The 24,022-nt window shown below is 40.3% G+C and overlaps 1 pseudogene; it reads right to left on the reverse strand.

Moving 5' to 3' along the window:
• Window positions 1-945: 945 nt before the first annotated feature.
• LOC138887792 (uncharacterized) lies at window positions 946-2,806 on the reverse strand (annotated as a pseudogene).
• Window positions 2,807-24,022: the final 21,216 nt, after the last annotated feature.

Below are 24,022 nucleotides of genomic sequence, written 5' to 3' on the forward strand. Positions count from 1 at the left end.
ATAGTAGAGGCAGCCTGCATTTTGGGTGACAGCTGATAGCTGTTTAATATGACTATGTTCTGTGCTAGGTCAAGTGTGAACCCTCCAAAACATGAAAATAAGCTTGTCCTCTTTGAGATTTTATTAGAAAATAGCCCCTCTGCAAGTCACTGACGTGAATATATACTCCATCCTTGGTTCAAGGATGATGCCTCAACTTCTGGCGGTTAAAGTTACTTGTTCCAGAGCAGGGATTCAACTCTAATGGTTGAGCATCGACATAAAAGCTTGACACAGATTTTCCGTTCAGAGAACTGGAGAAGTGAATCAGGAAATCAACTATAATTCCTCAATATGCCATGAATGCCACAATTTTTATCCATTTTTGGGTGATTTTGATGTCTTTGCGATTGTTAGTTTCTCATTGGTCGATCAGAGATCCATCTCTATTGAAGGGCATTGTCCTGCAAGACGTCCAATTTAATGGCCGCATATTGGATACAATCATTACAGTATACTATATTTCGACTTCTTCGATCCAATTATACTGTAAAAATGGAAGAAGAGGAGGAGGATGTGGTGGTGGTTTAATTTAAAGCCCCAACTTTCTTGTACTAATAATCTTGCCTCCATTCCATTTGATCAGTTTCTTAACCTTTACCACATAGGATATATTGTGCAAAAGAAATAGAAAAAACGGATTTTGGTCAAAGAGTCACTCTTTTCTTAATTCAAGACTTGGAGTGTCCTTTCGCCCAAGTGTGTTCTCCTATTAGACTTTAACAGGAATTTATGGTTGTAAGTTGTAACTAAATCTAACTTTTACCATAAATTTTGTCTAACTGGTTAGTTTTAATTTTTGTTGCTTCGGAGAATCTTCCTGTCCTGGAAGGATTTTATATGTTCTGAAGCAGCAGTTTATGTTTAGGTGGCATTATTATGTTTTCTTTTCTCCAAAACAAAGACTTCACATTACTGCATCAACGAACAACAAAGTTCAAATGTACCCTTTGCATCCTGGACAACCCTTGGGAAAAACTTCTCCCGGGAGATGTCCTTCAACAAAGAAATAGAAAATTTAGCTAAACTATGCGCTACTTTGTTTAACTTCCTTGGAATATAAAGAAACTCGACGTGATCTAACATGCTTGATAGCTTCCATTCTTCACACAACACTTCTATCTCCCATGAAGTAGCCACCTGTTTTTGGATCATATCAACAACATTCTTAGCATTAGATAAAATCTTCACACTTTTCCATCCAAGAGTAATAGCACATTCAAGTGCCTTTCTTATGGCAATCGCTTCAGCAGTCATGGGTTTCCCAACATATTGAATTGAGGATCCATGGGCATGAAGTAATTTTCCAAGGCTATTCAAAGTCGCAACACCAATATTCGCATGTCGATCATCACACCGTAATCCTGCGTCTGTAAATAATAAAACATCATCATGAAAATTTGTTAGTTTAGGCAGAAAATCATTTCCAGTTGAATGTCGTGCAGCGAGGCAACTAGTCAATAGATCTTTATATTTTCCATACTCAAAAAGAGCTTTAGAAACAATCTCAGTTGGCTCTAACATTTCTTGATTAAAGCACCAAGCATTCCTACCTTTCCATATTTTCCACATAAGATTAACACTCAAATCTAATAATTCAGTAGATTCAGGAAAGTGCTTAGCATTTAAGAACAAATTGTACCACCACATAGAAAAGTCAGTTATGTTGTCAATATCAGGCCAATTAATAGGACTTTGTTTTCATACAAGCTGATATTGGGGACATCTAAATAGCATATGTTCTATATCTTCACTTTCAAGACCACAAATCTTACACGTTTTATCCAGGTTCTGTAATCTTTTAGCTAAGGTATAATTAACGGGCAAAGAGTTAATCACACACTTCCTTAGAAAATGTTTAAGTTTATTTTTAATTTCTAAGTTCCTCAAAGAATCCCAGAAGCTTTTAGGAAAAGAATGACAACTCCTCGCTTGGGCTTCCGAGTTCCTAATAGTCTTACCGGCTAAACCTTTTGCTAAATAGTAACCTGACTTAACTTCATAGTTTCCAGATTTTGAGTGATGCCACAACAATCTATCATTAAGACCTATGATGGATATTGGTATAGACAAAATTGCATCTACATCTTCAGGTTCAAATGTCGTACTTATCTTATGAAGTTTCCAAGTATGCGTATCTTCGTCAATTAAGTCGGCAACCTTAAGATCTAAATTGTTTTGCATTTGAATACTTTTTGGAGTAAAACCATTCTTTCTTGGAATCCAAGGATCAGTCCAAACATTTATATTTTTCCCATTAGAGATTCTCCACCTTAGTCCAGTAACTAATAGATCTCTTCCCCACAAAATACTTCTCCAGATCCATGATCCTGTAGATGATGTAGAAGCGTCAAGGAAAGTTGAGTGTGAAAAGTATTTGCTTTTAAGAACTCTTGTTAACAACGAATCCGGGTACGACAATATACGCCAAGCTTGTTTAGCTAACAAAGCCATATTGAAAGCCTTTAAATCCCTAAATCCTAAGTCCCCTCTTGATTTAGAATCACATAATCTTTCCCATTTCTTAATATGCATCTTCCTTTTAAAGTTTGTCCCCACCAAAAGTTAGAAAAAAGAGATGTAATCTCCTTGCACATACCATCAGGGAGTTGGAAGCAAGACAAGGCATACGTAGGGATTGCTGCAAGTACAGATTTAAGCATTACTTCTTTCCCTGTTGTACTTAAAAAATTACCCTTCCATCCTTTTATTTTTGTCTTGACTTTATCCTTAATAAACTCTAACATCTTTTTCTTTGAGCGTCCCACGATAGCTGGTAATCGTAAATACATACCCATCTCATTTCTTTGTTGTTGTCCACGTAAGGAAATATCTCGACTTTCTCCTCCTCCGTTACATTTCTACTAAAACAAATAGCTGATTTATCTAAATTAATCACTTGACCAGAACTTTGCTCATACTTTCTTAGAATCTCAGCTACATGAACTGCATTGTGAGCGTTAGCTAAACAGAATATAAAAGAGTCATCTGCGAAAAATAAGTGAGTTAAGCTCGGCCCATGTCTATTTAACTTTAAACCTTAAATTTCATTTTGAGTTTCAGAAATCTTCAACAAAGTAGATAAACTTTCTGCACATATTAAAAATAGATAAGGTGATAGCGGATCTCCTTGTCGTATTCCTCTAGTCGGCCTAACTGATCCAACTACCTCCCCATTTATATTAAAACTATAGGTAGGGGTAGAAATACATTGCATAATCCATTCTACAAATCTGGCATGAAAACCCATTTGCAAAAGCATTTCTGGATATATATCCATTCAACTCTGTAATATGCTTTTGACATATCCAATTTCATCGCCATAAATTTCTCTTTACCTCTGCGTTAATTTTTTAGAAGATGCATAAATTCATGTGCTAAGATAACATTATCAGTGATTTGTCTATGTCCAACGAAAGCTGCTTGAGTCGGAGATATAACCTTAGTTAAAAGAGTTTTCATTCTCGTAGCAAGAATTTTTGCAATAATTTTATAAAGAGTAGAACATAAACTTATGGGTCTAAATTGCGAGACCAAAGTAGGGCTTTTAACTTTAGGTACTAGAGTGATTAAAGTATGGTTCCACGAAGGAATTAGGTAACCTGTAGTGAAGAAGCTATCAATAGCTTCATAAATCTCTTTTGATATAATATTCCAATACCGTTGAAAAAATAAAGGAGTCATTCCATCCACGCCTGGCGCTTTAAGAGGATGCATAGCGAACACCGCATTCTTTACTTCCTCTTCACTAACATCTTTTATGAGTTCTCGATTTATAGAGTCACTAGTCGTTACATTGACATGATTTAGAATACATTCAAAATTTGTCGGGTTAGATGTAGAGAATAGTGTATCATAATAGCCTCAACTTCTTGAACTATTTCAGTTTGGTCACTCACCCACCTCCCTTCAGATGTTTGAAGACCCCTAATTATATTTTTTCTTCTTCTTTGTAAGGTTGCCATGTGAAAATAGGACGTATTCTTATCTCCATCCAGCAACCATAAGGCTCTAGAACTTTGTTTCCAGAAAATCTCTTCTTCTTTATAAGCTTGGCTTAATTCCCTTTTTTAACAACCTAAGTTTATTCCAATAAAAATTATTAGCATCACTTCTAAGGTCTGTAATCTGTTTCTTAATACGAATAATTTTCTTTCTAGCATTACCATTTCCTCCCCTTACCCAAGCCACTAAGGATCTACGGGACTTCTTTATTTTAAAGTGAACTCGAGATTGCTCGAACCCAATATAGTCATTGGACCAAGCTTCAGATACAATATTCTGAACCTCTTCCCGATCAACCCACCTTTTATCAAAGTAAAAACATCTTTTCTTCTTAATTTGTTCAGAATGTGAAGACAAAATTAACAAGGAATGATTAGAAGCCCCAGTATCAAGATGAGTCAAATTAGCCTCTTCAAACTTTATTTTCCAATTAGGGGAGACTAAGACCCTATCTAACCTTTCCTGAATAATACCCTCATTTTTCCTATAGCACCACCAGGTCCAAGATTTTCCTATGTAACCCAAATCAATTACACCTAAGTTTCAAATAAAATCCTTAAAGTCTCTAAAGGTCCAAGGATCTCTAGTTCTTCCTCCTTGTTTTTCTGAATCATCAAGAGTATCATTAAAATCTCCAGTTAAAACCCAGAAGGTACCCCAATATGAAGATTTTTTAATTAATTCTTGCATTTGAGATCGACGATTAATTCTATTCGTACTTAGATACACAAAGATACACCAATATTGGCAATCAGATAAAACATCATGTATCAAAGTTTCAACACAAAAAGAAGAAGTGTGATATTGACATACCTGGATGTTGTCATTCCAGAATAAGGCTAGTCCACCTGATAAACCCATTGGTTCCACAGTAATAGCATGTGCCATATCCAGTTCTCTCAGAACTCTCTACATTATTCTATCTCTATTTTTTGTTTCACTTAAGAAAATCATATTTGGGGAGTGGAGACGCGCTGTCTCCTTCAAAAAGGGAACTGCTAAGGACCCCCCAGGCCTCTACAATTCCACACTAAAGCTTTCATTGCATGGAGGGAAGCCATTTAGGGCTGGCCTCCCGCTCCACCACTGGTTTCTGTTTTTTAACTTCTGTTCCAGTATCAAAATTAGTTTGTTCTTTTCTTTTATCCCCCGCCGTATGTATATTTTCCTCTATCACATCAACCTCAATAAGATGATTTTCATTTAAACCTATCAATTATTTCCTTTAACATCTTCAGGACAACCCCTAATATTAGCCTTTCGTTTCCATTGTTTTCTCTTTATGTCCCCTATATTCTTATTAGTAGTACTACTAACAGTTAAAGAGTTTTGTTTTGAATTATTGATTAGTTGAGAATTATTCACTATATGAAGTTGTAACTTAGGAGAGCTTATTAAAAGGCCTGGACATACCTTGTCTATGTTATCTTGCAATTCCTTCATTTTTTGATTGCCAGCATCCAGCATTTGTGAGGCAACTTGCAATAAGTTTTGTTGTAGCTCTATTGTGTCATTCAACATATTGTCTGTAAGCACGTGATTTTTGTCCTATGTGAGAATTACTCCAAAAAATTCAAAATAAAATAATTTTCCTTTGTGTGCAATTTTGAGAATTTTCGTGGCATTTTTGATAATTATTTGTATTTGTCCATGCATGTTTATTTGTTAAATTAATAAAAAATACAAAAAATATGTTGCATTTGCATTTAGGATTTAATTCTACAATTAGGAGCAATTAAGTTTGTTTTTACAAGAACAAAAAAAACATAAAAATAATGTACATTGCATTTTTAGCATTTAATGTCCAAATTGTGTGATTTTATCGTAATTGCTATTTAATTATGTGTTAATTGTTATTAATAATTAATTAACACTTTTATAAATTAATTTAGTTCTATAGGATAATTTAGGATTTTAAGAATTTAGTTTTAGTTTAAGAAAAAATAAAAGAAGAAAAAAGAAGCAATAAATGAAGAAGAAAATTGGATTGGGCCTTTTCTTCAATTTTAAACCACAGGCCCAAACCAAATAACCCCTTATCCAACCCAAACCCCCACCGGGTCAACCCGACCCGGTCCGCCCCATAACCAAACGAGTTACCCCCCTCTTCCCATTTTTCATTCTTCATTTTCCCCAAACCCTAAAAACATCTGCCCCCCTCTTCTCTCCATCTTCTCCAAACAACCCCAAGCTCCAGCTCCCATAGCTGCCCTTCCATGGCTGACCCCAAGCTCCAGCTCCCACAACCACCATCTTCTTCATCGCACACACAACTCACGTCCTCATAACCACCCTTGTTGCGTCGTCATCTTCTCCAAACGACCCCTCCAGCTCCTTCGTCGTCCATGGCTGTTCTTCCTCGTCTTCTTCGAACCAACAACTCAACCTCCATAACCACCAACGACGCAGCCAACCAGACGACGCCATGGCTACTGCTTCTTCTTCTTCTTCTTCTTCTTCGGTCTGCTCAACGCGCACACATACAGTCCGTCGTGACCACCCTCCAGTCGCGAGCACCACCCAAACCCGCCATTGCTTTTGTTACATCCACCAGACGACCACCTCCCTCCCGTCGACCAAACAGTCCCACGACCACTATCGTCGCTCTATGTCCAGCAACCATTGCTGCTGCTTCATCTCCTCATCCCAAGCAACCACTAGTCGTCAACCAACCGCTCGTCGACCAGTAGCTTCGCCCCTCCACCAGTCCTCTTCTCCACCAGTTCGTCACCTCAAGCAGCCCCACGACCTGAAACAATCGTCTCCCAGGCCGTCTCCAAACACCATCCATCCGAGGTCATGCTCAGTCATACATTGAGGCAGTGTGTCGAGGTTCCGTCGAGGTTGTTGGCAATCTTGGTTCGAGTTTTCCATTTCCGTTGAGGTCGTCGTTGTTCGTCGAGATTCGGTACATCGAGGTTGCTGTCCGAGTTTCTGTTCCGTTGCGGTCATTTCCGGTTAGTTGGTTTAAGTTTCATTTTTGTCCGTATTTTGTTTGATATTCTCGGATCTGAAATCAGTATATGTTTGATTCTTTTCTTGTTCGTTGTTTATCATTTCTTGATTATTTCTTCAGTTTGTTTTTATTCATTTGTTCTTGTTTAGTTTTAATATAGAAAGTGTGTTAGTTTAATCACTTGAATCCTTTATCTTGGTTGTAATGTTGTTAGATTTAATTTGAAGTTCAATTGATTATTGAGTTTAGTGATTTGAATCTACTTGTTTGTTATGTTCAATTTGTTACTGTTATTGAATCTGAAAGTATGTTTGTTGTTAAAAATGTTGTTCAGTCAAAATGATTTCAGTTGTTTCTTTATTGTTCATCATATGGTTTGGTTCCCTGAATCCTTAGTCTTTGTTTTGATGATATTTGACATAATCTGAGTTTCTAGCTTAAATTTGTTGATGAAATTTGATTAGGAATTGGTTATAGCTGCTGTATTTTGGTTAATTGATTAGGTGAATTGGTTATAGCTGATGGGGGTAGAATGGTAAATTGCAGTATTTTCAGGGGTAGAATAGTAATTTCAGTAGTTTCAGGGGCATTTTCGGGATTTTAAGTTTTAAAAAATGATTAATTTGAGTGTTTTGTTCACTAAGTACTAATAATATTAAATTAATACATTTTTTAATACATGGTGGGGGACAAGACAAGTGGTAGTGGGAATTAATATATTTGTTTAATATAGTGGGGGACAAAGCATGCGGTAGTGGGGAATAATGGAATTAAGTAAAGAAAAGATATGTGTTAGTGGGAATTAATATTTTTTTAATATAGTGGGGGACAAAACATTAAGTAGTGGGATTCAAAAGGGGGATGGGTAGAAGATGGTGGGAATTAATTTGAGTGCTTGAAGTTTGGATATAAATAAGGGGGTTGACACAAGTTAAAGGATCAGATTTTGAAGGGTTAAACATTAACTGGTCTTTCAATTTAAGTTTTAAAAAAGGTGAGTAATTTAAGAACTAAAAACTGAAAGAGTGAGGTCTTGCTTTGACTACTAAAAATCAGAATTAGTGTTTTTTTTTGAATTGAAGTTCTGAGTTTCTTTCCTTAAGAGTCTGAAAGATAGAGAGTCGGAAATCGATTGTCCTATTGCATTCCCGGTTCACTTTGTTTCTGTCTGTTGATTGCTGTTGGTGTTTCTAGGCTTTCATTTGGTTTGTTCCTTGAGTTTAGTTCGTTATTTGTTATTGTTTCATTGGGGTGTTGCTGGAATTCTGCTGGTTTTATTAAACACTGTTACTGGGCTGTTCTATTTCCGTTATTGTTGCTGTTGCTGTTGTTGTGTTGTTGTTACTGCTCCTGTTGATCCTTTTCTTCCTTTTCCTTGTGGTCCCTTTCCAGTACACATTTCTGAGATTAGTTCTGAGGTGACTTCAAACTGCAAAAAAATGCTGAATTAAAAGGCTTAACAGCTTGCCTATTAAATTGTGTTCAATTAATGTATTAGAATGTACATTAGGAAATATTGTATATGTTTATGCTCATCTTAAACATGTATTTACATTGTACAACTATACTGAAAATTGGACTGTACTTAGAATTATTTTAAGTAGTTTGAACTGTTTTCTATATGCCTATGGATACATGAATTGATAGATAGTCATTACTGGAGATTATTTTGATTTAGTTTAATTAGTGAAGTATAACTCTGAATTCATGCAAACCGGAATAGAAATGAGTCAAAGCTTGTGAATTTTTAATCATGTTAGTAATGGAGATCTGTAAATATTAGGCAGAATAAAAAATGGCCAATAATTTCGTAGAATCAGTAGGCCCACTATATTTTAAGTTAGGATCATAGTAGTAATTGCTAAGATCATTAATCCAATAGGCATGAGTTGAGTTCAAACAAGACGAGTTAACGATTAAGTTTAACAAACTTTCGAATAAGCATTAGTGATTAAGGTTAATTTCAGTTTCAAATAGTTGTAAACAATTAATTCCAACAGTTCAATTTATCTAACAATGTGGGTCTAAATTAGTTAGAGGGTAATTAGTTTATTTTGGTAATATTATTTGTAAATTCCGTATTCTATTTATAATTTCAATTTTAGTAATATTCAATTATAGAATAAGGCATGAAATAATCTCCTTTTGTCTCGATTTTAATTTTCAGTTTGCATTTGTCTTAATCCGATAAATAAGTAGCGGCCTTTTCAAGCATGTAATTAATTAGAATTTTTCTTTTTTTAGAGACGAACTTAAATAAAAAAAATGTAGTCACTTTAGGATTATCCTTTTAAAATAAACGAGATGAGCCTCGCCCAATAAAATGCACAAGTCGCGGGGCCCTCAATAATTGGTTAATAATTGTATAGACTTCGGGATCGGCCGTTTAGCAAATTTCACGGCCTTACCCAAAATAATGATACGCTATTCGCTTTAGGCGCGCCTTTAACAATTTACTTTCTTAAACTCGGGTGCACATTTATGTGACCCAAATCCAAATCTCAACCGAGTCGAAATGTGTCGATAACCACGGGTACATTGATGTGACGTGGTTCGAGATACGTTTCTTCACAATGTTGTAATTCTCTGTTAAAATAAATAATAACAAAGTGGTAAACAGTAAAAATTTGCACGTAGGTTCATAATTGTATAAAATCAGATAATTAAGCCGAATATGACAGTTGAGCGACCGTGCTAGAACCACGGAACTCGAGAATGCCTAACACCTTCTCCCGAGTTAACAGAATTTCTTATCCGGATTTCTGGTGCGCAGACTGTTAAACAAGAGTCATTCTTTTCCTCGATTCGGGATTCAACCGGTGACTTGGGACACCATAAATCTCCCAAGTGGCGACTCTGAAATAAATAAATAAATCTCGTTTCGATTGTCCTTTAATTGGAAAAAACTCCCTTCCGCGCCCCTTTGCGGTGGCGCGGGCGAAAAAGGAGATGTGACAGCTCTGGCGACTCCGCTGGGGACATAACCCAGAATCTCTGGTTCAGGGTTCAGAATTCGAGCTTAGATGAATTGTTATATTTGGCTTTATTTATTATTTGATCTTATTACATGTTTTGGCCTAAATGTGCAAAATGATGTTTTTTTACCGCATTGATATTATTTGAATTGTACATATAAACTATGCCGAAACCTTCTCTTCTCACCTCCAGGGATGTGCTTACTGGTTGAGACTCCCTATTCTGTTAGTATCATACCCTGAAATAAAAGAGGCTCGGAAAGCTTCTAAGTCGGCTGGCCTTTTGGTTCCCGGAAAGGAGCTCCTTCCTCAACTCGAGTTGTCCGCTCGGGTACACTGTCTAGAACATATACCCAGGTTGAACCTAGAATAACTTGACTTCATGCCGGATCCCTAGTAGGAACGTTTATTTGCATCATGTTGCATTTGACTTAGGGGACTCAACACAGGGGTTGGGTCCATCTAGGACAAGCAACCTGAAATGAAAAAGAACCATCCTGTTGCATCTTGTTTGTTTTGCACGTTTATTTGATTTAGATCTGCATGCTGACCGGCTTCTGAAATCGGGAATTTTTGAAAAATTGTGAAAAAAAAAAGAAAAAAAATATAGGAGTGTAGGGAGATAATTACTTATTTTTAGAAAAATAAAACCAATGTCCAAGTAGTGTCAAAACCCTACCGAAATTTTGAAAAATGATTTTTTTTTAGTTTGATTTATTTGAAAAGAAAGGAGTCTTGTTTACAAGTTTAGTTTATGTTGGGCGAACTACGCTGGTTTGATTCTCACAGGGCGTGAGATACGTAGGCAATCCTCGTCGGGTCCAACCTCCCATTTTGCAAAATAGACAAAAAATGTCAAATTTTAATTTTTGTCATAGAGTCGGGCGATGCCATTTTTGTCAGAAATAGCCGAATGTTCCCGAAAGGGACGCCGGAAGGCTGACTTTGCATAAATGGCCACTCCTATCATTTGTTTTTGGATTTTTGATCGGTTGACTCGCACAACCTTAAAATCTTCGTCCCTGAAGTGCTGAAAGGCCGTGTTCGGAAAATAGGGTCTTTCTTTTATGAAAAATAATCAAATAGTTTTGAGTCAAATAAATTTTTCTTTTGTTTAATTACATTAATAAATGTGCAGAATGAGCACGACTCAAAATGAACCTTTTTCAATCATGAATAAAATCCCCCTCCAGTTGTGGCTATGGCGGAGAAGGGCGAGACGAAGTCAAGAAACATCTGAAAGGTCTCACGGGTTTGTTGGGTATCAGGCCTCGAGGGTATATTATAAGGGCACTGGTCACTTACTGGGACCCGGCGCACAATATCTTCCACTTCTCGGACTTTGAACTCACCCCGACTTTAGAGGAAATAACAGGGTACATCGGCAGTGCTGCGGTTCCGTTGAGGCGTAAATACCTGGTTGCTCCAAGAGCCGTAGCGGTGCACTGGTTTTTGGACTCGTTAAAGATAGTCAGAACGATCTATAACCCAGACTTGGCAAAAGGTTTTTGCACTCTAAGCTTCATATACCAAAGATATGACCACATAGGAGGATTCGACAAGCCAGAAAACAAGTTGTGCAGCAAAAGTAACCGTAGAAAGTGGGATGAACATAGACGGGTTGCTTTCATGATAACCTTCTTAGGGCTTTTAGTGTTCCCAAGAAAAGACGGGAATATTGACATAAAGATAGCTGGGGTCTTCAGTACTTTTCTCACTCAAGATGACAGCACGCTTGCGCCCATGATTGTATCTGATATCTTCCGAGCTCTCACGGCCTGCAAAGCTGGAGGGAACTTTTTCGAAGGGTGTAACTTGTTATTGCAAATGTGGATGACCGAACACCTATGTCACCGAGCCCAGTTCCTGAGCCATGGATCTTCTGAGAAAACCTGCATAGAGGAGTTCTACACCAGAATTAATGAGGTCCGCTTACCTGAAGGAGTCTCGGCATGGACCTCATACTTCCGGACCCTCAACGCCAGTCAAATACAGTGGACACTGGGATGGTTACCGATCGACGAAGTCATATATATGCTAGTAGCTAGGCCCCATTTTCTCTTGATGGGGCTTAAAAGCATTCAACCTTATGCGCCGTATCGGGTTTTGAGGCAACTTGGGAGGTGTCAGATAGTGCCGAAAGATGAGGACCTGAGCACCCAAGTGATTGAGATCAGTTCCGATGGCCAGTTTCCTGAAGCAAGGGTCCGCCAGATTTGGAGCCAATGTCAATACTTGGAGGCAAATACTTGTGTACTGACTCGGGCAAGAGGAGAAGTGTCACCCGAATATCAGGCTTGGTACAAAGGGGAAGTGTCGTCTGGAAGGCCGGCTAAAAGACCTCACCTTCAAGAATTTGCCAAGTCCTCACAAGAGCATTGGGACTGGTTGGTGAAGGAAAAAGAATACAGGGCCACAATAGGCAAGTTGAAGCAGCAGGTCATAGATCTTCAATTTGAAAGAGAAATTCAGACCGCGGCCGATGAAGGGGACAGAAAGAAATCAGCCCAAGAAAATGACTCCCTTAGAGCTCAAAACTGACAAGTCATAATGGATGCCGACAACCAACGGAGAAGCCGGTCCGATAAAAGGTTGATAGCAGGGTTAAGGAATCAGGTCATTGAAAGCCGAAAAGACTTGGAAAGATCCGAGGCTAGCATAGCAAGAATGCAGGCCAGATGGGCAAAAGATGCAACAACGCGGAAAAAACACCTATGGCAAGTGAGAAGGGATTATGATGGGATCATTGCAATATTAAGAGAAAAAAATTCCACTCTTAGAGATCGGGTCTTTAAACAAGCCCGAGATGCTAGAACGGATAGGGAGCGCTGCTATGATTCAATAGCCCGAATGGAAGAACAAATAGAGAGGTTCCAAGATCAGCTCGTTGACAATACTCAAGTATTGGGATTAAAGAATCAACGAATAGAACAGATGTGTATGGAAAGGGATAGAATCAGGGGTAGGAGCGATGAGATTGGGCACTACATCACCACGAAGTGCCTAACATGTGAGGAAATGCCCCGTGATACCCTTTTTGCCTCAGTCATGGGTTATATCCACCGGATCATGGAGGAATTAAAAAGCTTGCAAAGAGGCCTGGCACCAAAGCCCGCCGAAAGGCCGAACGATGCCTCGCGGGCACCAAAATTCAAGGCCTTAATGTATCCCTAGTTCAAGTCTGCACTTGTTTGTTTTTAAGAGTCTGTTGTCTACCCTTCTGTTCTCTTTTCATATCAAACAATGTCAATAGTGTGGAGTCTGTATTTCGTTTGTTTTTTTTCAAATGGGTAGCTTGTAATAGCATATTTTGGTAATAAAATGAAAAAGAAAATATAATAAAAAATTTGTGTCTTTACTTGTGGCATAACTACGCCCGGTCTGATTCATGCGGGGACATGATACGTAGGCAATCCACATAAGATTCGACCATCACTAAAAAAAGGGGGGAAAAGGCAAAGTGAATACATAAGCCGGAATGACGCATGCAGTCGAAGCAAAGACATGTTAGAAATGGTTAAACTGCCTAGGAACATTGCATTCCCCAATGTGAAATTGCAATATGTGTTAAACTCTAACGCTAACAAGTTTGTTGTTTATATTAGAGAAAGAGATTTCAAAACAGTTAGCTCGTTAGAACGTTCTGGCAGATTACCATTACCACACAAGATCAAAAGGGCCCATTCCAGAAAGTATGTCTGGTTCGGACAAAAGTGTTGAGGAGGAAAAGACGGAGATGCAAATGATGAAGGAGGAAGTAGACAGGTTGAGACAAGAGATAGCTGGGATGCACCTAGCCTGGGCTAAGGGACAAACACCACCAATACTTCCCCCTACTCCTACCCTTTCACCAGCTCGGACTTCGGAACACCCTTCCACTGGTCCATCAACGAGCTTCCCCATTTCCCAATACTATCAAGGGGAAACTTCCTATAATCCCCAAGCTTCACCACCCAAACAAAACCCTCCTCCACCAGCTGTTCCTGTTTTCGTGGCACCTCCACCTGCCACATTGCAAAAATCATCTGATGAACCAGTGTTTCAGGTTCATGACAATCAATACTATCCTCCTGAACTCACCTTCAAAGCACCCAAGCCATACACCTACACCCCTCACCTTCAGCTCCCGACAGAAACTGAGAGGCCAGCTAAGAATCCGAAGCAGGATGAAGTGCTCCGTAAAGTGAAAAGACAGGAGCAATCCTTCAAGAATATGCATGGATTGGGCAGCCAAGTCAGTGTGTCCTATAAAGATCTGTGTCCCTTCCCCGATGTTCAATTGTCGGCAGGTTTTAAGATGCCAAAGTTTGATCTATATGAGGGACATGGTGATCCCATGGCACATCTACGAGGTTTCTGTAGTAAAATGAGAGGGGCAGGTGGAAAGGATGAGTTGCTAATAGGTTATTTCGGTCAAAGTTTAAGCGGGTCCGCATTAGAATGGTACACGAGGCAGGATCCTAGCAAGTGGTTTACCTGGGACGATCTAGCACAAGCATTTGCAGGTCATTTCCAGTATAACCTTGAGATCATCCCCGACCGTTTCACACTGTTAAAACTGGAGAAAAAGCCTGGAGAGAGCTTCAGGGAATTCAGATTCCGTTAGAGAGAACAAGCAGCAAGAGTCGATCCACCAATGAGGGAAGGTGAAATGGTGGACTACTTCTTACAAACGTTGGAGCCAACTTACTTTGGTCACCTGGTGACGTCAGTTGGTAAATCTTTCAATGAAGTAGTAAAAATGGGCGGCATGGTTGAAGAGGGACTCAGGTCCAACAAGATAATGAGTTATTCGGCGATCAAGGCCACAACTCAGGCTATCCAAAGCGGCACGGGAGGTGCGCTCGGAAAAAAAAAAGAGGAGGTCGCAACAGTCGAAGCAGGTACTTGGTCCAAATCCAGAGGTCCTTCCCCTCGCTACCAACCCAGACCCCATTACCCAAATTATCCACACACTCCATACAACCCTCCACAACCCTATTATCCACCTTAAGAGCCACATTTCTCCGTCCATCACGCCCAAACTTACACCCAGCCTCCGGCTCGCCCGCAATGGCGTGCGTCGGCTCCCCAACATACATATCCACCTCCCCAACATACATATCCACCTCCACAAAACACATACCCACCTCCGCAAAGCACATACTCACCACCAAGGGCCTACAGGAATCCTTCAAGGCCAATCTTCCGCGGAAATCAGGCTTTCAGGAACGAGAGGGTGCAGAGGTCGAGAACATTCACTCCGCTGGGAGAAACCTATACTACTCTGTTCCACAAGTTGAGGCAGTTAGGCCTATTAAGTCCTGTTGAACCCAAATTACCAAATCTCCTTCCCAAAAATCTGGACCACTCAGTAAGCTGTGAATATTATTCGGGGGCGGGCATGATACTGAGAAGTGTTGGAAGTTGAAGACTGCCGTACAAGATCTTATTGACACAAATAGGATCGAGGTTCAGGCACCAGAGGCACCCAACATTAATGACAACCCGTTATCGGTGCACTATGAGTCCCACTTGATCGAATTAGTGCACGAAGGAGGGAAACCTAAAACACCCTTACAAACGGTAATGATGATTCGTGCTAGTCCCAATGAAAAGTCGACCAGTGGAAAGACAGTGGTACAATTGGGAAAAGTAGATGACAAGCCATTTGTGGTAGTGGGGAAAGGTTCGTCTGTTGCTGCGAAGAAGCCAGAGTCAATCAAGGCAGTGCTGCAGGGAGTATCAAGCACACCAGTGTTGGTGGTGAAGGGGGTCCACGTAGAACCAGTTGTTATCAGGCCAATAATGCAGTTGTCGATAACAAATAAGAAAGATGTGCCATGGAGCTACAGTCAAGTGACAGTGATGCATAAGGGGAAGGAGGTTGTGGAAGAAGTATGCGAGGCCCAGGGGTTAACTCGTTCGGGAAGGTGTTTTGTTCCCGCAGAATTGAGAAGGGCCAATCCTGTAACAATAAAAAAGCCAGTAACGGAGGAAGAAGTAGAGGAGTTTTTAAAGAAGATGAAGGCACAGGACTACTCCATTGTAGAGTAGTTAAGGAAGACCCCAACCCAGATCTCGTTGCTATCCTTGTTGATCCATTCAAACGATCATTGTCAGGCATTAATGAAGATTCTGAACGAAGCCCATGTCCCGGACAAGCTCTCAGTGAACCATTTGGAGAAAATAGCGCACAAAATCTTCGAAGTAAACCGAGTGACATTCTCTGACGATGAGTTACCGGTAGAGGGTATAGAACACAACAGGGCACTCTACCTGACGGTGAAATGCGAAGAATCGGTGGTCACTCGAGCACTAATTGATAATGGGTCAAGTGCCAATATCTGTCCTTTGGCCACTCTGAACAAACTGAAGGTTGTTGATGATAGGATCCACAAGAACAGCGTCTACGTCCGAGGTTTTGATGGGGGCGGTATTGACGCAGTGGGTGATATCATACTGGAATTGACAATTGGTTCGGTCGAGTTCACCATGCAATTTCAAGTGATAGATGTGGTGGTGTCGTATAATCTTTTGTTGGGACGACCCTGGATCCACGCAGCCAAAGCAGTGCCTTCTACACTGCATCAGATGGTCAAATTTGAATGGGATAGACAAGAGATTATGGTACATGGGGATGACGACACACATGCCGTCAGTGATGCCATTGTGCCCTTCATAGAAACCGACGATGACAAGGGCCCATGGGTTTATCAGGTTTTTGACGCAGTCTCAGTAGACAAAATTCCTGAGGGTGGGGGCCTTCCACTTCCCAGAATCGCAGTTGTGACCTTCATGATAGCCTCGGAGATGTTGAACAGCGGGTTTGTACCAGGAAAAGGTTTGGGGATTGATCTGCAGGGAATGGTCCAGCCAGTTTCTTTGCCCAAGAACCTGGATACTTTTGGATTGGGATTCAAGCCTACCGCAGCGGATGTAAAGCGGGCCCGCAAGTTGAAGAAAAGCATCTGGGTCCTTCCTAAGCCAATCCCGCGCCTATCCAGGTCATTTGTCGGAGCGGGTATCAGAGAGTTGTCGGTACCGAAGGTTCTCGGACCACTGATCGGGCCAGATGGAGATTTGAATGAAGGCTTTGAAAGGCTGTTCGCCGATGTCAACATGATAGAAGCTGGAGAAGGTTCCAGTAAGGCAGACATATAGTTTGTGGGGCCTAGGGACAATGTCAACAATTGGACAGCTACTCCTCTTCCTACTCGGAGGGAGTCCTGGTAGTTGGCTCTGATTTTCTTTATTGTTTTCTGGATTAATCCAGGGTTGTAATCCAGATTCCTTTTTTATTTTTATTGTGTTCATCAAAGTGTGAAACCTTGTTATCCCATAATTCAATAAAATAAAAAGTTTCTTTTTCATTCCTTATTTTATTTTTCCTTTTTAATTTTATTTTTCTTCTTTTCTTTTTCTGAACAGTTCTCTTTATACTGGTCTTAACGACATGACATGCACAACGGATCTTCAACCTAGTCTAAAAGATCAATCTGATTCCGAACTAACTATACAAGAGGTCGATTATGATAATGAATCGGAATATGATGAGGATGAAGCCTTCGAAGAGATAAACAGAGAGTTAAGCCAGTTTGAAGAAAAATCCAGGCCTAACTTAAATGACACAGAAGCCATCAATTTAGGGGATGCAGTCGATATCAGGGAAACTAAAATAAGTATCCACATTGCACCAAATATCAGGGAAGAATTAATCAAAATACTTATTGAGTTCAAAAATGTTTTTGCATGGTCGTATGATGACATGCCGGGTTTAAGCGCGGATTTAGTGGTTCATAAATTGCCTACTGACCCGGCATGCCCTCCCGTCAAGCAGAAGTTGAGGAAGTTCAAGACGGATATGAGTGTGAAGATTAAAGAGGAAGTAACCAAGCAGCTGCAAGAAAAGGTTATTCATGTCACTCGATATCCTGATTGGTTGGCTAATGTGGTGTCGGTGCCGAAGAAAAATGGGAAGATCAGGGTGTGTGTTGATTACCGCAATCTGAACAGGGCAAGCCCAAAGGACAACTTTCCTTTACCCAACATCCATATCTTGATCGACAATTGTGCCGGACGTCTGGGTATCATCAGATTCTGATGGATGAAGAAGATGCGGAAAAGACGACATTCATTACGCCGTGGGGAACTTATTGCTACCGGGTAATACCATTTGATTTGAAGAATGTTGGGGCAACGTACATGAGAGAAATGACTAATGTATTTCATGACATGATCCACAAAGAAATTGAGGTGTACATGGACGATGTGATCATAAAATCCAAGCGTCAGGAAAACCACGTAGCAGACTTAAGGAAGTTTTTCTAAAGGCTTCGAAAGTACAATATTAAGCTCAACCCAGCCAAATGTGCATTTGGAGTTCCATCTGGAAAGCTATTGGGATATATCGTCAGTCGGCAAGGTATTGAACTAGACCCGTTGAAGATCAAATCTAACCAAGATTTGCCACCGCCGAAGAACAAGACAGAAATAATGAGTTTGTTGGGAAGGTTGAATTACATCAACAGGTTTATTGCACAACTCACAGCAACTTGTGAACCCATTTTTCGGCTACTGAAGAAAGATGCTGCGATAGAATGGACGGCAGAATGTCAGGAGGCATTTGACCAGATCAAAGGATATTTATCAAATCCACCTGTGTCGGTTCCACCTGAACCGGGGAGACCGTTAATTCTTTATCTAACGGTCCTGGAAAATTCGTTTGGCTGTGTGTTGGGGCAACACGACATTACAGGAAGGAAGGAGCAAGCCATCTATTATCTCAGCAAGAAGTTTACAGTGTATGAGGTTAAGTACACTCAACTCGAGAAGACATGTTGCGCCCTAACTTGGGTGGCCCAGAAATTGAAGCATTATTTGTCCTCATATACTACTTATCTCATTTCACGCTTGGATCCACTAAAGTATATTTTCCAGAAGCCTATGCCCACAGGGAGGTTGGCGAAATGGCAAATATTACTCACGGAGTTTGACATCGTCTATGTGATGAGGACGGCCATGAAATCCCAAGCACTGGCCGATCACTTGGCTGAGAATCCTGTTGATGAAGAATACGAGCCGTTGAGGATGTATTTTCCTGACGAGGAAGTGATGCATATAGATGAGTTGGAATTACCTGAGGAACCAGGTTGGAAGCTTTTCTTTGATGGAGCCGCAAATGCGAAGGGAGTTGGAATAGGAGCGGTACTTATTTCTGAAACAGGACGTCATTATCCTGTTACAGCTCAGCTGCGTTTCTATTGTACCAACAATATGGCTGAGTATGAGGCATGCATTTTGGGTCTGCGACTAGCTGCAGACATGGATGTCGAGGATGTTTTGGTCTTGGGAGATTCGGACCTCCTGGTGCATCAGATTCAGGGTGAATAGGGAACACGGGATTTGAAGCTCATACCATATCGACAATGTTTGCATGATCTGAGCAAGCAATTTCGATTAGTGAAGTTCAGACACATCCCAAGAGTTCACAATGAGGTTGTCGATGCTTTGGCCACTTTAGCATCAATGTTGCATCACCCAGACAAAATTCATGTTGACCCATTACATATCCAGGTTCGTGATCAGCATGCTTATTGCAACATGATAGAGGAAGAAATGGATGGCGAGCCATGGTTTTATGATGTCAAGGGGTACCTCAGGATGGGGATATACCCGGATCAGGCCACTGGAGATCAAAAGAGAGCCATTCGGTGATTGGCCAATGGATTTTTCCTCAGTGGAGGAGTGTTGTACAAAAGAACCCCTGATTTGGGATTGTTGAGATGTATAGACGCCAGTCAAGCCACGACAGTTATGACAGAGGTACATGCTGGAGTTTGTGAGCCACATATGAGCGGATATGTATTGGCGAAGAAGATTCTTCGAACAGGGTACTATTGGCTCACTATGGAGCGTGATTGTATCAATTTCGTGTGAAAATGTCATTAGTGTCAGATACATGGAGATTTGATTCATTCTCCGCCGACAGAATTGCATACAATGTCAACACCATGGCCATTTGTTGCCTGGGGCATGGATGTCATTGGACGTATTGAGCCGCCAGCTACCAACGGTCATAGGTTCATTCTGGTGACCATCGACTATTTTACTAAGTGGGTTGAAGCTAAAACTTTCAATTCGGTAACCAAGAAGGCAGTGGTGGATTTTGTTCACTCCCATATCAACTGTAGATTTGGGGTCCCAAAAGTGATCATCACGGATAATGGTGCTAATCTTAACAGCAATTTGATGAAAGAGGTATGTCAGTAGTTTAAGATTACACACCGTAATTCCACACCATATCGTCCCAAGGCAAATGGAGCAATTGAAGCAGCCAACAAGAACATCAAGAAGATACTGAGGAAGATGATAGAAGGGTCCAGATAATGGCATGAGAAATTACCATTTGCATTGTTGGGTTATCGCACTACTGTTCAGACTTCAATAGGTGCAACTCCTTATTTGTTGGTATATGGAACTGAAACAGTAATACCGGCGGAAGTTGAAATTCCATCCCTTCGGATTGTCGCTGAAGTTGAGATTGATGATGACGAGTGGGTCAAAGCCCGGTTGGAGCAGTTGAACCTGATTGATGAAAAGAGATTAATAGTTGTGTGTCATGACCAGTTATATCAAAAGAGAATGGCGAGAGCCTACAACAAGAAGGTGCACCCCAGAAAATTTGAGGTGGGGCAGCAGGTGTTGAAACGAATCCTGCCACATCAGGCCGAAGCAAAAGGCAAGTTCGCCCCGAATTGGCAAGGACCATTCATTATAACCAGAGTGTTGCCCAATGGCGTTTATGTTTAACAGATATCGACGGGAAATGCGTCGACATGGCTATCGATTCTGACGCAGTTAAGAGATATTATGTATGATTTCTTTTGATTGTAATTGTTGTTTGTTTGTGGTTGGCATTTATCGGAGAATGAAATGACGGAGGCAATTCTTTCTTCTATCCAAACACTTTAACCTTTGCTTCCCCTTTTGAGCCTTATTTATTCTTTCATATCCCTCTTTTGGGATCAGTAATTAAAATGAAAGAAAAAGAAAAGAGAAAAATAATGATGATAAAGAAAAGTCACAAGAAAAATAAAGGAATGGGAACTACGTTTGACCTGATTCCTCAAAGAAGGATACGTAGGTGCCTCACGGCTCGGTCATAGTGTAACATGGTGTGCATAATGTAACATAATGTAACAAAATAAAAATCGCCAAGCAAGAAAAACTGGGGCAGAAGTTTGCATTTATAATTTTGGTAAGAAAGTTTGATTCCAAGAGTTGTATTGTTTTACCCATCAAAATTATTTTGAACTTTTGATATCCTTTTTCCTTTTGGCCATACATAAAAACCCATATTGATGTCCAAAAAGACCTCCCGATCAGTATCTGAGAAGTGCCAAGTCAATGCAAATGGAAGTCGGGAATAACACTCTGATCCCCAACAAAGAAGAAAATCATAAACTGGAAATGAATTGATAGCCGAAAGAATCCCCAGCAAAGAGAGTCATATCGACAACACTCCAATCCCCAGCTGAAAAATAAAATAAAATGAGAGAGTCTTATCGGTGAAAACCTTCACAGGCACCATGAGGCGACGAGAGTTGAGAGAAATGAGAGAGTCTTATTAGTGAAAACCCCTCGAAGGGCACTATGAGGCGACAAGGCAAGATTGGCGGAAAAGGTCCACATTTGGCAAAGAGTTGAGTATTTATTTATCCCCAGCAAGATGAGGCCATCCGAAAGATTGATTGATACGAATAGACTGGGTTGATCAATGCGGAATGCACGACATGATCGTTGGGATTGGTTATATCATTTAGATAAGTTCTTTTCTTTCCTGTTTCCCAGTATTTGTTCAGAAAGACATCTTCTTTTTCTATTTTTTGAAATCATCACTTTTTCATTTCTTGGTTTAAAGACTTTACCTCCCCAGCAGTTTGTTTTTGAAAAAGATTTTCAGAGCTAACTACCAGTTGCCAAAATGGTGCAAAGCAAAATGCGAATAGGACAGGCCAAAGATAAGGCGATAAAGCAAAAAGAAGTTGGTGCAAGACCAAATGATGAATGGGTCTAAATCCCAAGAGGACCAAATTTCTAGGGGAAGTTGGAGAAAAACGGAAAAGCAACAGTTACAAAGTTATGGATCAAATTCCAAGAGGATCCCCAGCAGATTTGCGAGATACAGGAACAACTCCGATAGATTCTCGACAAAGCTCCACAATGGTCGGACAACACAGAGCGGGGAAGGAAGAGAAAAGAAAAACCATCCCCAACAAGAATATCAGCCCCAGCAAATAATATCATCCCCAGCAAGTTTTATAGCAAAGCAGGGAAAAGAAAAGGGAAAAAACCATCCCCAGCAGAAGTGGCACGACCACTCGCTCCGTTTTAGACTAATAAATTTTTCTTTGATTTAAAGCAGGGAAAGGAAATATTATTGACAGCAGAAAGACAGGGTCACAAAGAAGATTATCAAATTGGGGCAGAAAATTTTCTCTCATTACGAAAATTTTCTTGAAATCAGATTGTCATTTGGGAAAGAGAGAAGATAACACAAGTTTTTGAAGGAAGTAAAATCTCCAGCAGTATACGAGAAGGGAGATACAAGTTTTAAAAGAAAAGCAATCTTGGAAGAAGCAAGATAACCCAAAGTTGTAAAAGCAATGACCTTTGAATCAATATCATCCCCACCATTGTTAAAAGGAGGAAGATAATTCTCCAGCAGTGTTATTCCCGGCAGGTTTCAGGGAAGTGAAAGCACCAGCTTTAAAGGAAATAGTCTTTGAAGAAGGAAAATGACATATTGGTGAAATAAAATATCGGTGTTATCCCCAGCAGTTTTCAGAGGAATAAAACACCAGTTTTGAAGGAAGCAATTGAAGAAGTCAGGAGCTCGCCTGGAGAATGGAGGTGTTACATTTAAAAATTTGGAGAAATCAGGAGCCCGCCTGTAGAACGGAGGTTGTTATATTCTAAGTTGGAGAAGTCAGGAGCCCGCTTGTAGAATGGAGGTTGTTAAATTTTAAGTTGGAGTCAGGAGCCCGCCTAGAGAATGGAGGCCGAATTATTTTTAAAGTTGTTGAAGTCAGGAGCCCGCCTGGAGAATGAAGGCCGAATTATTTTTAAGTTGTTGTTGAAGTCAGGAGCCCGCCTGGAGAATGGAGGCTGAATTATTTTCAAAGTTGCTGATAAAGTCAGGAGCCCGCCTGGAGAATGGAGGCCAAATTATTTTTAAAGTTGTTGAAGTCAGGAGCCCGCCTAGAGAATGGAGGCTGAATTATTTTCAAAGTTGTTGATGAAGTCAGGAGTCCGCCTGGAGAATGGAGGCCAAATTATTTTTAAAGTTGTTGAAATCAGGAGCCCGCCTGGAGAATTGAGGCCGAATTATTTTTAAGTTGTTGTTGAAGTCAGGATCCCTCCTGGAGAATGGAGGTTGATTTATTTTCAAAGTTGCTAATGAAGTCAGGAGCCCGCCTGGAGAATGGAGGCTGAATTATTTCGAAGAAGTAGTTGAAGTCAGGAGCCCGCCTGGAGAATGGAGGCGTTATATTTTAAGAAGTAATTGTTGTTGAAGTCAGTAAAGCAGTGGGAGACAACAAAATCCCCAGCAGAAGAAGGAAGTTCAAGATTCAATGGAAAAATAATGCGAAGCTCCCGAGAAGGACATGAGCAGTTCGAGATCGGCAGTCAAGGGTGAATACAAGATAAATCAGAAGTAAAGAAATGCCAGAGGAGTCACCGAGACATCAAAGCAACAAAAGACACAAGAGCATGGCTGAAGATCTAGATAAGATTTTGTAATTCATAGATTATAGTTTAGTCTAGCTTCTTGTTTTCTTTCAGCATGGCGTAATAAGGAGGTCGGCAAGCAGTAATAACAACATGCAACAACAGTAACATTGCAGTCCCATGGTAGTCTCAGCTACCAAAACTTCCCGAACTACATTAACCTGATTCCTTTTTAGCCAGGGATATGTAGGACACCTTCGAAGCAAAGGCTCGGTTAAATCTTTCAAAAAAAATGCTTCACACGGAGTACTCGGATGGGCAAAAATCGCTCGTA

Source organism: Nicotiana sylvestris, chromosome 3 (assembly GCF_000393655.2).
Source record: "Nicotiana sylvestris chromosome 3, ASM39365v2, whole genome shotgun sequence".
Classification (NCBI taxonomy): domain Eukaryota; kingdom Viridiplantae; phylum Streptophyta; class Magnoliopsida; order Solanales; family Solanaceae; genus Nicotiana; species Nicotiana sylvestris.